Below are 13,666 nucleotides of genomic sequence, written 5' to 3' on the forward strand. Positions count from 1 at the left end.
CTTGGGAGGGGGAGAGTTAAATTTTAAATACATGGATTCCCCAGTTCCATTTGTTCCACGAGGCACAACTTGTGGACAGCAAATGAGTAAATGGGTAGCTGGGAAAAGGCTTTGCTGGCTTTAAGTGATCATCAGAGTGCAGAGAATCAGTCTTAGGAAGAATTAAGACTACAATCTGTGGTATTTAACCACATAAGAGGGAGGCTTGCAGCAAGGAAGACATCTGTTCATGATTAAAGGCAGCATATATTTCTTCCTCAAAATTAAAAGAACACTTTCACCTTGACTTAATTTTTGATAAGGATGATGTTGATGAGCACCAAGGCAGGCTGATGAAGAGTGATGATAATGGCACTGAAAGTCAGAGCAGGTTCAGTGCATTCATGTGGAGGAGAGGAGATAATCTTCCTCCCAAGGTATCAAAACTGATAGTGTTTTCCTTATTTTTGTGTAATTCTGATACACAGGGTGTCAATAAAAAATAAAGCTCTGGTCAAGCTCCACCACTGGAAAGCATTTACAAAGAAGAAAGATAGATAGATAGATAGATAGATAGATAGATAGATAGATAGATAGATAGATAGATAGATAGATAGATAATGCAGTAAATTATATCATGGGTCTCCCAAGAGTAAGATGAGATTAGCTCCATTATCTCACTTCCATGATATGTATTTTTACATTGGGGAATGCATGTACAGTTAATCTATATATGTATTTAAGGACTAATAACTGTTATTATGACATTAGGGTGGAGCATTTGTAATTAAAAATGAAAAGACATGGAATAATAAAAGAATGGAAAAATCTCCATAATTATCTTCATTAATGAGCTTGGCATGAAAAAGTAAGAACTTGTCAATGAAATATTCTAGTAGCTCAAAGCCAAGCACCACTGACAATAGAGGAGGAGGTGTGCATGACATGAGAATTGGATTTTGCTAAGGATTTGAAGTAATAGCAGTGGGATGAAATCTAATAGTTGAGAGTCATTCTCAGAGGAGCTGCTGTATGTAACTAGTATATAAATCACCAGCTGAAAATGACATAAAGAAAAAAAAAACCCAACTGAGTATTACAAAGATAAACTATAAATCACCAATACCTAATGTGACTGTGAAAAAAATCCTGGGTTACTCCTAGCAGAGGGAAAAAAGAAGAAAAGGAAAAACCCCAGGGGTTTGCTAACACTATAACAGACCTGCTATGAATAGTGTTTGCTTTCCACATTGAAGAAAGGTGAATTCGCATGAGAAACAGGCATAAAGAAATATTGTTAATAACAGGGGACTAGGATGCCCATATACAGGGGAAGGAATTGATATTGGCTTGTTTAAACTGCAAGGTAGAGGCTGGCTGGGGTCTGGGGCTGCTCTCACACAGCAGCAGACAGTGGAAGCCAAAATATAGCACTGGGTTAGTTCACAGGGAAATGGGCTGGTGCTGCCTTTCGACCAGCCAAGGCTGGAAATTCAGGGACTGCAGAAAAGATCAGTGAGGAAGTATAGAAGCAGGACATGAAAATGCAACCTGGCTTTAAAAAGGAGCTTGGTAAATTTGTGAGAGGGCAAATAAATCGCCGTCTGTAAGAGCAGCAGACCCAGTGCGTCAGGCAAGAGGTGTGACACACAAGAGATGTGACACACAAGCAACAAGCAAGACTCTTCAAGGCTGGCAATATGAAATCCAAGGGTGGATGTGTTTGCTGAGCCTCAGTTCTGCTCTGGGCTCCAGCCCCAGCCCCAGCTGGACACAGGGCTGGTCACCACCAGCCCCGGAGCATGGCCGTGCCTCCGCTGGTGTGACAGGAGCTGGCCCCTGCTGTCCCCAGCCCTGCCAGCAGCTCAGTGACAGCCTGGAGAGCCTGTAACTCTGCCTGGTGCCTGGTGGAGAAGAAAGGGTCAGCACAGAGCTGCAGACAGGGAGCTCATTCTCCCTGGGAAAAATGCCTGCGTTTTCTGCCATGCTGACTTATCTGATAATCAGAAACTCTGCAGTTGCTGAAATATACTCTTTAAACATCATCAATAAGATGCTCTGGCAGCTGGATTTCAGACCTCATACTGGGGCACAAGAAAAAAAAAAAATCTACAAAGTCTTAAGTTTCTTGTTCCCTGTCCAAAAACTGGACTGCCAACAGAATTTTTTTTTTTTTTAATGATGCTTTCGGTCTTTCCCTTCCCATCTTCTGTACTTTTTATTTTCACTGAAAGGTTGAAATGTAAAAACAATATTTTAGTTTGGTTGCTGAGTTATAAACACACTTAGACCTAGTTTGAATGGAAAGGAAAGAAGCTGTCATTAGTTAAAGATAACAAATCTCAGGCTAAAATACATCCCAGTCTCCCACACCTGCCCATTGGGCCCTTTAACTTCTGCTGTATTGGGCTTTTCTAACCCCATGGCTGAACACTAATAATTAAGTTGGAAAGTGCTGAAGTAATTAATCTTTCTGAGGCAATAGAGTTTGATTGATCTCCTACCTTTAATCAATTTAGCTTGCATGTAGGTGAGAGAATGTAATGGCTGAGCACGTCTCTGTAGCACTTTGTGAAGTGCCAACCCCTGCGATGACCTCTGGTGAGTGCACCCATGAATTATGGCCTGGGAGCCTCCACAGCAACCCCTGAGGGCTGTGTGATTTAAAAGATGGGGGAATCTGGCAGAGATCAACATCAGGATGTGCTCCACACTCCTGTTTTCAGGGGGGGGTCTCTCTTAGGGGTGCAGTTTCTGTCTGTGTTCCACACCTTTGAGAGCACTGAAAGTCATGAGGCTTCAAACTGTGTAGGTTTTCCAGGTGTTTTCGCTCTTTGTTTCTGAAATAATTTTAGTTATAAGCCCATAGAGCAAAGCAAGACACGAGAAACTCCTATAAAACAAAACATGATGGTATTCTGGATTTATTCCTGACTGGAGGGGTCAATTTGCAATGATACAGATGAGTGGCTTTTGCTAGCAGATTTTCACTTGTACCTGAGAGGATACAGACTGCATATTCAGAAATAATTCCATGATTTGGTAATTTGATCCCTGGGTGCCTGAGTTAAGAGTTATTAAAGCAGCTGACACAAAGAGGGGAAGATGGACAAAGTAAATTAAATTAAAAAATGCAAAAGCAGAAAGATTGTCCCACTCGGCCTCTCAGTCAAGCATGGTGCTATAAACACAGATACTGAATTTTAAAATTTTATACTTTCTGAGTATAAGGAGCACTCTCTGTAAAGTCTTTTTAAAGTAAATTTTAGATATTTTATTGCTGATATCAGAAGATAAAACCTCAACCTACCTTTTCTACTTTTTGAAGAAAAGGAAGATAAAAGCAGGTTTTCTGAAATGTACCATATTTTTTCATGCAAAATCAATGGGGATTGATGAAGAAAATCAATGGGGAAAATATGCTGGATTTTCTAGACTGCATAGTGGGATGAAGTAACTCAGGCAATACTAAAATGTTTGTGAATGCAAGTTAATGCAGTTCTTGACTGAGGTTTATAATAGAAGTTACTCCGTCTAAAGTGATTAGAAAGAATAGCTTCACCTCACAGCTGAGAAATCAGTCACTTCTTGTGGAATAATAAGAGAGGCTTTAAAGCATTTGTTTTGGTGGGGTTTTTTTTAATAATAAATGAGATCTGACATCTATAAACAGTGATTTAGTGGCAGATGTTCTGTGATATATATTTATGTTATCACTTAAGATGACATGGTAATGGATAATCCTATTTGTTCTGTTTATGAAAGTTTTAAAGTATATTGCTATGGTGAGCAGGCTGGTGGGGCAGAGGTGGAGAGAGAACAAATTCATTCCCTCTAGTTTTTCAGACTCCTTTTAGGTCTGGATGGCCATCTCTCTATTTTCTCTCAAACTTCCTCTTCTTTCTTCTTCTAAGAGTAGAAAAACACAGATGATGTAATTTGTCTTTTTTTTTCCCAAATCAAGCTAATCAGTCGCTGCAAGAGGAGCTTTTAGCAATATGAAATATTAAGACGTTTCTTAGCTTTGAGTTCCTGTTTTAAAAATAGAAATATAGGGGGGGGGGAATTGTCTCTTTTGTATAATTTAAACCATGTGAAAAATTTCATGATTATAATTTGATTTGAAGCATCATAATTTATTACTTGATTTCCACTATGATTAATGAAAAATATATCATGAAATATATTTAAAGACTGTCTGCAGCTACCAGTCTGTCTTAGAAATTAAGTGGGAAAATTATATTTATTGAACAAAGCAGATTCCCAACAACAGTGCATTTCAAGTCACAGCATTTGCTGACTCAAATCTGATCAACTCAATAAATCCAGTCATTGTTGTTCTTGTTTGTGTAGAGATGTAGTCATCCTTTAACCTGATGCTTTCCTTCTAACTGGACTTTTTATAGGGAAATAGGATTGATCCAGTCCTGCATCATGCATTAGAAACAACTAGATTTCTTCCAAAAAGCCATATGTATCCACATATTCCTGAACAGGGGAGATATTTTTTGCCTTTACTCTTTAAATAACTGTTAGCCATCTGGAAAAGCAGTGTATTGTTAATAAACAGTTGTTTCTGTCTTTTCTGTCTTTTTTTGAGGTTGTATGATTGACATTGTGATCTTTTCATTTTCTGGTTACTGCTCAAGCCTTGACTATGCTGTTGCTCAGGAAGGAAATGCCCCAAACCCCTTGTGCAGGCTCCTCATCAGGGAAGCACGGGGTTGGTGTCCCTCTGTGTGCTGCTGACCCACCCACTGGAACTCCAGTTTTTCTTGAAATCTACTAGTCACTGATGTGATGTATTCATTCTGAAAAATAAAATATATTTGTCTGGGTTGAGCTGAAGAGACCTGGGCAAAATATTTATGATTATACTTTTGGATTTATATTACACTAGAGGTTGAGATTCTCACCTTTGTGTTTAATACCCATAAATAATGTTGGTGCTTCCTAGTCAGTGGCAGGATTTTGCAGGGGTTCTGCTTTATTCACAGTCCTGTGTGATTCAGTGGTGTTCTGATTAATTCAAGTGGCATTCTAATTGTTGTTAAGTGTTTTCAGAGTTAACTCTGCGTGTTGCTGAAGTCAGCAGTTCCAGAAGCTCCAGTCTCATGTATCCATCTCAGAATTCTCAGCCTGGCCTCATGCTGTCTCGGTTGTTTGTACACATCCATTCCCATGTTTCAGCTGGAATTAGACAGTAAAATCCCTGGATTACAGAGAGAAATTTTGCTCTGTATTTGTGGGGCTCTGAGCATATTGTGGCTGTCATGCTGATTTTCTGCTCCCACTGCAATTGCAGTAAAAAACCAACCCAGATACTTGTAGAATAGAAGTGGAGCAGATCCGTACAACAAACATATAGCAATACCTCCCAGTGCAAATCAGGTCTTGGTGTTTTCATTTCACCTGTAAAAAAGCAGTTAGATCAGGGTTTTTTGATTACCCAGGTTCAGTCTGGTGCTGGTGTGAATGGGGTGGGACAGGAGCTGTCTGTGGCTGAGGAGGAGCTGGCACTGCTGGGCACTGCTGTCCCCCTGGGGGCATTCAGAGTCACTTTCCTGCCAGATCAGCTGGTGATGCCCTGGGAGGGCTGACCTGGAACAGAGACTGGACAGAGTTGGAGAATAAAGTACGAATTTATTGAAAGCCTTTAGGACACACCTTGGGCAGGACAGGGTCTGACCAGGGCTACACACAAGTTGGACCCAAAATGGTCACAAAATGAGTGACTGGTCACAAGGTCTCACACTTTTATAAGTTTTGGTCCATTTGCATACTGGGGTTTAATTGTCCAATTCCAGCTCCAGGTTGTGAGCTCCCATCCTTCTTGTTCCTCCCTTCAGCCACCCTTGTTTGTGCTGTTGGGCCTGAAAGTTGTCCTTGGTGTGCAGCAGGAAAAGGATTTGTTTTGTGTCCCTGCTCTGTGCAGAGCTGAGTGACACTGACTGTGAGCTCAGAGCTGCACCCCTGGGCAGCACAGAACCTGAAATACATGACAACTAAAATGCAAGGCATCGCTGGGACAAGGAGGTCCCTAGGGTCAGAAGTTTGTTTAACCATCAGGTGCCTGGCAAATGTTCCGCTGCACCCATGAGGTCAGTAACACTGACCTGAGGATTATGTTTTGCAAATGCTTTTGTGTCCTCAGGTTTGTGTCCCTTCAGCCATGGTGAGCAGCACTGATACACCTCAAACAGCTTGGCTAGGATGGGATAACAGGGTGGGAGAGTGGGGTGGAGCAGGACTTCACAGCACCTTCAGCTTTTTCTGCTCCATGCTTTGGAATCATCTCTGCTTCCTGCCATGTCCTGCTGCCAAACAGCTCTGTTGCAATCCTTGTCCTTGCAGTTCCTCCAGCTCTGCTTAAAGCCTTGTCCCATCAAATTAAAGTTCTCCCTCTACAATAATAGTAAAAATAATAAAATAATAGTAGGAAGCAACAATTGATCCATCTATTTCCAGGAAAAGGGCATGGCTGTATGGCTTGCTGGACTTCAGTTCCTCTCATTCCAAATAACCCTGTGTCTGTGAAGCACCAGTAAGAACAGTCATACTATTTCAATAGTTGTTCTTTCATCTGGTTATCTTGACTGATGTTCCAAACCCAGTGTCCCAGAAGATGTGTCCTCTATAGGGTGAGATATTATAAAGTCTGGACCTCATCTAATACTATAAAAGAAAGCAAACCTTTCTCTACCAAGAAAGGCTTTATTCATGTCACACACTAATCATACACCAAAGAAGTATTTAGAAATAAAAAGACAACCTTTGCCTCATCTCCTTAGTTGTAGTATATATAAAGAAAAACAGTGGCAATAAAAGGAAATAGGAGTGGTGAGAGAAAGCACTTTGAAAACTATAAAGGCAGAAATTATTTTTATCTCATTAGAACTGATATTAAAGCTTTTCTTTATGTACATTCTCATTTTTTTACTGAGGGTCAAATATCACTGATTACAGATTCTACTGGGGTTGACCTCTCATCCTTCTGTCTCTAAAATTAGGTCCTTATTTCTCTTTTTTGTGAAGATCACAAGAATCTTTCCCCATCAACCCCCCAGATTGCCCTGACCTGGAAGGTATTCACAGTATTGTGAAAAAAAGGGTCCAGCTGTAAATGAAACAGGTCCTTTACCTTGTATTCCTCTGTCCTGTGAATGGAAGAGCATTTGTTGTGTCTGTATGTAGGGTCATATGAGAATCAGGGGTTTAGATTATTACAGTGTGATCTGCATGTTTTAAAGCATAAAAACAGTTAAATAATCTGCTTGGATATTGAATTGTCCAGTTTTCCATTAAAGGATTCATAATTAAAAGATATCAACTTTTAGGATGAGGTACTTCCTCCTACATTTCATTTCATTTTATTCTTTCATATCTGCTAAGCTACAGAAACATTTAAAAAGTGCAATACTGTCAATTACTCTGGAGTTAGACAAGGAGAATTATTTCTTATTTGCTTTCCTCCCCCTGAAATCATCTGATTTCTGATACAGTTGGGGCTATTTCTGGGAAATCCCAGATCCTTGCCTGGATCACTGTATGACTCCTGGCTCTTAATTTGTGTCAGAAAGCAACAGATTGCCAAACCTTGTCCCAGCCTCAGAGATGTTGTTGTCCCTGTCACCCTGAAGCTGGCACAGCAGCAGAAAGCAGCGAGGGAATGTTGGCAGGGCTAATCAGAGCAGGGCTCCAGCGCCAACACCCAACTGCTCGATAAACCTAATGAGAGCACTCTCTAGGCTTAGCTGCAGCTGCTGTGTCTCTAACAAGAGGCTGACTCGCTGTGTCATAATGCAGGGGGAGGTTTTGTGTCTTTGAGCTGAGGCAAGGGCCATGGAGGGAGGCTTTGAGAACTTCTCCGTGGAGGGTTTGTCTCTGGGCATTCGGCAGTCTCAGCTCCTCGCTCACAGCCCTCCAAAGCAGGGGAGGTTTCACATTGCAGGATTGAAATTGCCAAGGATTGCCATTGGATTATTGCTGTCCACATCCTCATAATCCAATGAAATGGCAGAAAAAATTTAAAGATTGAAAATGCAGCTACAAAATCCAAGAGAGTTAAAAGGTATTTCAGAGCATGGAAAAGGAGAAAACTCCCTGAGTTTATTCCAGTACCTGTGTTAGGAATGAATCATGATAAGGAATTACAAAACTTGAGGTATAATAATTTAGCCACTAAAGATGTCTTAATAAAAAGCTCCCTCGCAATTCGTTCTTTATACTTTCTATAACACTGAATTTTAGGATTTGTTTTCCCTTTGGAACACAGATACAAAAACATGGTTCTGCTCTGTGCATTCATCTCTAACCTCTGCTATCAACTTTGTATCTCCAATCTAAAGAGTTCAAGAGAAATCATAATACAAGAAAGCAGATGTTTTCTTTTTTGTATAACACCTATTCTTGCTGAATAGGGATAAAAGATGGTAAATGGGGGGGGGGCATTAATATTTCTTGTTAGAACGTGCTTCGCAGGCTGAAGAATCTCATATACATAATGATAGTCAAATGTCAGCGAGTAAAAATAGGGATTTGTTAAAAAACAGCTGTGCTGTACAACTCTTTGACAGGAATAGAGGAATGCTTTATCCAGTAAAATTCACGGAATTTATTCAGAAGGAACCGTAGCTGTTAATTTTCATCAAGACAGAAGGTTAACAAGTCTGAAATGGAGGGGCTGGTTCAGCCTCATTTCATGACCATGGGGGAAAAAACAAACCAAACTTTTAACTGTGACAGAGCTCTCACTTCCCTCACAGCAGATTTCTCTGTGGCACCATGCTGTAACTCCAGTGCATTTTTTAATGCACCATCATCCTTGTGTTCCCTGAGGATATTTCAGGGACAAGTGGAATTCAGCAATGCCTGTGTTCAGTGCTGCCAGCTGTTTGTAGGTGCCTTCCCCAGGGTGGTGCTGCAGCCATTGCCCCATCTCCCAAGGTGAGAGCCTGTCACAGTGCCTGTGATTGTCACTGCCATGGGGACACGAGGTGCTCCCTGCACCCCCCACTGCCTGAACAACTCTCCAGGAAATTTGGGTGGGACAGATCCCACATCAGGAAAGATCCTGCCTCTTTAGCCAAAGGATCAGCAGTTGTATTACAGATCATCTACTCTGTGAGCTCAGGAGCCAGCCCTGAGCAGCTGCCCAACAGGGCTGGAGTGCAGGAGATTTTCTCAACTGCAGCAGTGATGAGGCTCTGGAATATACAGAATGGAATTGTTCTTCATTTATGCTTTAAAAATTGATTGCCCTTTAAACTGTAACTGCACCCTACTATTTACAGTCACTGGGAGAAACTGGCTCTGATGTTCTGTACTCAACAGTCTCTGACCTGTAATGCACAATTTGCAAATAAGCACAGCAGAGTAAACAGAGGGGTCAAAAAGAGTTTTTTTTTCCTGTGAGACTGGCACAGCCAGGCAGCTGCATTTCTAATTCACAGTCACTCTATCCTCTACCCCCCAGGAAATATTCTCTAATCCATCAGCACTTTGCATGCTGAGGTGAGATGTTAAATAGCAAGATTTGCTTCTAAATAATAAGATTATGACACAAACCAACAAGAACAGGGATCTCAAGGTTAAAGATATCATTTCTCATTCAATCTGAGCTGGTACAAAGGAAGAAAGAGACTAGAGAAAAAGGAAAGAAACAAAACAAAAGAAGAAAAAAAGAAAAAAAAAACACAAAAGAAAAAAAGCCTACAAACCTGAAGTTGTGACTATATCAAGATATTCAAGATACATCATAAAAAGATTTTTAAATCTGATGTCAGTGTGTGTATATACACATATATATATTTATATATACACACATATATATATATTTATATATATATAAAATTAAAGTATATTTGTTTTCCATTGTTAAAGTATTTCTGTTGAGACAAGATCTTTCTCAGGTATTTCCTCCAAATGTACCTGATTCAAATCATCTTGGTCTTTGCAGCATGTGCAGCTTCTTGCTAGAAGAGGGACATACTTTAAGGCAAATAGCAACTTTACTTCTTTTTTTTTTTTTTTTTTTTTTTTTTTTTTTTTTTTTTTTTTTTTTTTTCCCACAGCAGTAGGAGCTGATTCCAGTAAATATATACTTTCTTTATTTAGATGTCCATGGTAACAAATAGAGGAAAGTAAACCAGTTTTTCCTCTCAACAGAAATCTCTTTGAAGACAAATGTGTTTTGGTTTTTTTACTCAAGTATTGGTGGTATTTCTGGAACATATTTGAATGTGAAGTGTTTTCTCTGAGCTTCTGTTAAGATTCTACTCTGAAATAGAAAACTGTAAAATCAGCAAGATAAACCCCAATGTTTAGTTCTAATCCAAAAATGTTAATTTTCCAGAAGAGAAGTTCAGCTGAAAGTGAGATTCTCATTTCTGTTTTGTAGGAGTAAGACATCTTTCTCTGGAGACCTTGATAGATCTTACCTTTTTCCTCCCATTGTGTCAGTAATTTATGTAACTTCTCCTCACACCAGAAGAAGTTGTAAAATGTATTTGTAAATTACTGTTTGAGAATACTGAGCTAAAAGACCTGGCTTATTTGATGTGAAAATAACCCTGGTTTCATGTGTAAGATATATAAACTGCACCAGTAATGTTGCATTGATTGTACTGCTTTGTTTGGAAAAAAAATACAAGCAGCCCTGAGTGAACAAGGCAATTTGCAGCCCTGATTAAATAGAGCAGACAGAGGAATGGCTGAGAAGGAAAAAAAGAGCTTTGAAGCTATGGACAGAGCATTTCACCCAGGCAGCACAGATTTTCTCCTGATTTTCCTTTCATACGCTTCAGCCTGGTCACATATTCAGCAGCAGAATGATGAGTTTGTGATATCCTTTTCCCCAAACAAATCAAACTTAGCTCTACCTTTGAGCAGGGCCCTTGTTGGCACCCAGGGTCTCATCTAGAAATCTGTCTACCACTGGATGAGTCCCTGGTGTTAGAGAGATTTTGGTTAGTCCTGCTCTGCCCATTGACAGATTCATTTTTCTGGTCTGACTTTGGGGTCCACAGGGGCACTGGGGTAAAGGTTACACCTGGCACAGGTTCTGTCTCACAAAGGGAGGATCGGTCCCCAAAATTATCTTTTTCAGATGTGGTGCCTCTGTGAAGTGGTTAATAGCAAGAACTATCAATCTATAAATCAATACAGTTGCTATTTGCAATTACGAACACCAAGAAATAAATTAGCAAACTCTGAGCATCACTGTAGTAGGCACCGCCATGCCCAAATTTCACTGTGAAGTCCAATAAATAAAGTGACAGAACTTCTGAAATTACACCTTCTATTAATAAATACAAATAAATTGGACATGCAGGCATTTTGGGTGGTTGAAGAGAGTACTTGGATTTTCAGCAGTGACAGAACTAGATAAAAGACCATTCTTAATGTACAACCACCCCTATAGCTTTAATGTACAGCAGAAAAGAAGAAATTTGTTCAATGAAATAATCTTTTTACATCGAGATTCTGGCAGCGACTGAGTACTACAGAGACTGATTTTTCCCCAGTCACCAGGAAAACAAACTACCTGTATGTAAATTCAGCACCTTTGATCAGGGGAAAAAAAAAAAAAAAAAAAAAAAAAAAAAAAAAAAAAAAAAAAAAAAAAAAAAAAAAAAAAGAGTTTTGAATTATATTATATTTTCATTTTAACATTGAAACTTGTGTGTGCTTGGAAAGCTGAACAGCATGCCTGGCTTTAGCCTGTGCTCATTTATAATGAGTAATTATCTAATGATGATGGTGTTCAGCATGCACGAGAGCTCCTGTGGCAAGATTTGGAATTTTAAGGAAGTGCTGTAGATCAAATGATAATGTCTCATTTGTATTCTCTCAGTTCCCCAGTCACTACTGCATTTTGTAAGGCAGCTACAGAAATGGACTGCAGATATGCATCATTTTTGTGTGCGGTGAGAAAAGGCTCAGTGGTCCTCAAACAGTGCAAACAATCCCCTTCCCACACCTTGCAGCATCAGGTGGTGCTGTTCCAGGCAAATCACACCTCCTGTGAAATGAGTTTTCAATCCCGTCAGGAAGTGCACCACTCCTGAGGTCTTTAGGAATAAATGGATGTACAAATGAAGGCAGAATTAGCTCTGAGTGTGTGAATGTGTGGGGTAATTCCTGTCATCCCTCTCTGCCTGGAGGATCTAGTGATCCCGCTACTGGGCTGAATTGTAGGACCATGGGATTTGCGGAGTGTGTGTAGGAACAGTGACCTCAACAAAAACCTCTATTCTCACTTAGAAATGGGAAGTTTGGTAATCCAAAAAAGTTAATTTTTTTTTTTCCTGTATGCAGCTGTTAATTAAACAGACAGGAATCTGTTCAGCAAAATAAAAATGGTTCATAATGTGAAAGGCAAGGAGTTAGGAATGTGAGTATTCTATTTTAAAGAGATTTAGGAGTTCTCCATTGACAGTAACAGTAATTTGGCTTTTCTTCTAATGTCAGTATTTTCCACTGCAGAGGAGATCTGCTTGCATATGTGCACATCTCTGCATATTTATCTGCCTTCATAATGTGAACAAATTACTTTTGCATCTCAACATATGTATCTGCAGATGCATACATCTCATCTCCCACTGACTGATGGCTCCGTTTTGCTTCATTCAACATTTTCTCCAAGACACTGGCAGGGAGCTTTGCTGGGGAGAGACAGACCTGGGCCTGCAAGCAGCCTTGTGATTGGCACCATCAGAGGGCAAAAGTGCTTTAAAGCCTAGCCTGGACACAGCCCTGAAAAGCTGGGCTTTGGTTCAGCTTTTAACCTGCAGCAGCCTTTGCTTCCTTTACTTAAGTCACCTACTCCAAGCACTTCCAGTGAATTCAGTGGGTCTACCCTGAACGAGCACAGTTAAGTAGGTGCATAAGTGTTTTCAGGCTTTAGGCTTTACAAGCTTTCCTAATTAGTGCTCTAGACAACATTAATTAAAGAGTACTTTAGAAAGAATATAGCTGTTTAAACCTCTCCAGTGGTTTGCATCTTATTCAGGGATCCCAATCAATGCAGCACATGGGGAATCCACTCAGAGAGGCAGGCATGATTATAGTTTAATATAATCTGTATATACATCTTTGTAAATTGTATATAGCAAACAGAACTGTACATAAAGTCACTTCAGTTCAAGGACAATTAGACAAGAGACAGTAATAATGAAAGAAACATATGTTTTCATTTTCATTATAATTTCTTCAAGGATTGTGATCTATGGTAATCAAATATGATGAAGAGGGAAGTTTTCCTGAGGCTAGCAATATTTCCCTTATTTCCTTGGAAATAAGAGCCTTGGGACAGTTAGAATTTCTATCTCATTCATCCTGCTATTATACATTTGAGAAAGAATTAAAAGTAAAGCACTGGCTCATGGTCTTTTATGGGAAAAAAAAAAAAAGACATTGAAATGTTAAACATGATGTTATATCTGATTTATTGTGCAAGGTTAGTTTGATTTTTTTTTTTTTTTTTGTCCCACTGCACTTGGGATATGATGCAGTCATCTGTCTTCACAAAACCGTCTGAGTGTCAAGTGACAAATCTTTTGATGTGTTTGGCAATACAGGATCCCCTGCAGCAGCTCTACTTAGGGCTTAAACACAGTTTTAATTCTTGACATTACTTGTCTTTTATGCTCTTTTCCTCCCATTTTGAGATAATTTCCAAGTGCTG

General features: G+C 39.7%; 1 long non-coding RNA gene across 1 annotated transcript in view; it reads left to right on the forward strand.

Annotated features, from left to right (window-relative positions):
• The window catches only part of LOC310922796, a 410,148-nt gene extending 398,472 nt beyond the window's left edge, over nucleotides 1-11,676 (forward strand). Inside the window, exon 3 of the long non-coding RNA XR_014592490.1 lies at nucleotides 11,554-11,676. This is a non-coding gene — a long non-coding RNA (uncharacterized lncRNA). The remainder of the gene's footprint in view (nucleotides 1-11,553) is intronic.
• Nucleotides 11,677-13,666: the final 1,990 nt, after the last annotated feature.

Source organism: Zosterops lateralis (genome assembly GCF_965231275.1).
Source record: "Zosterops lateralis genome assembly, chromosome: Z".
In the NCBI taxonomy this organism is placed as follows: domain Eukaryota; kingdom Metazoa; phylum Chordata; class Aves; order Passeriformes; family Zosteropidae; genus Zosterops; species Zosterops lateralis.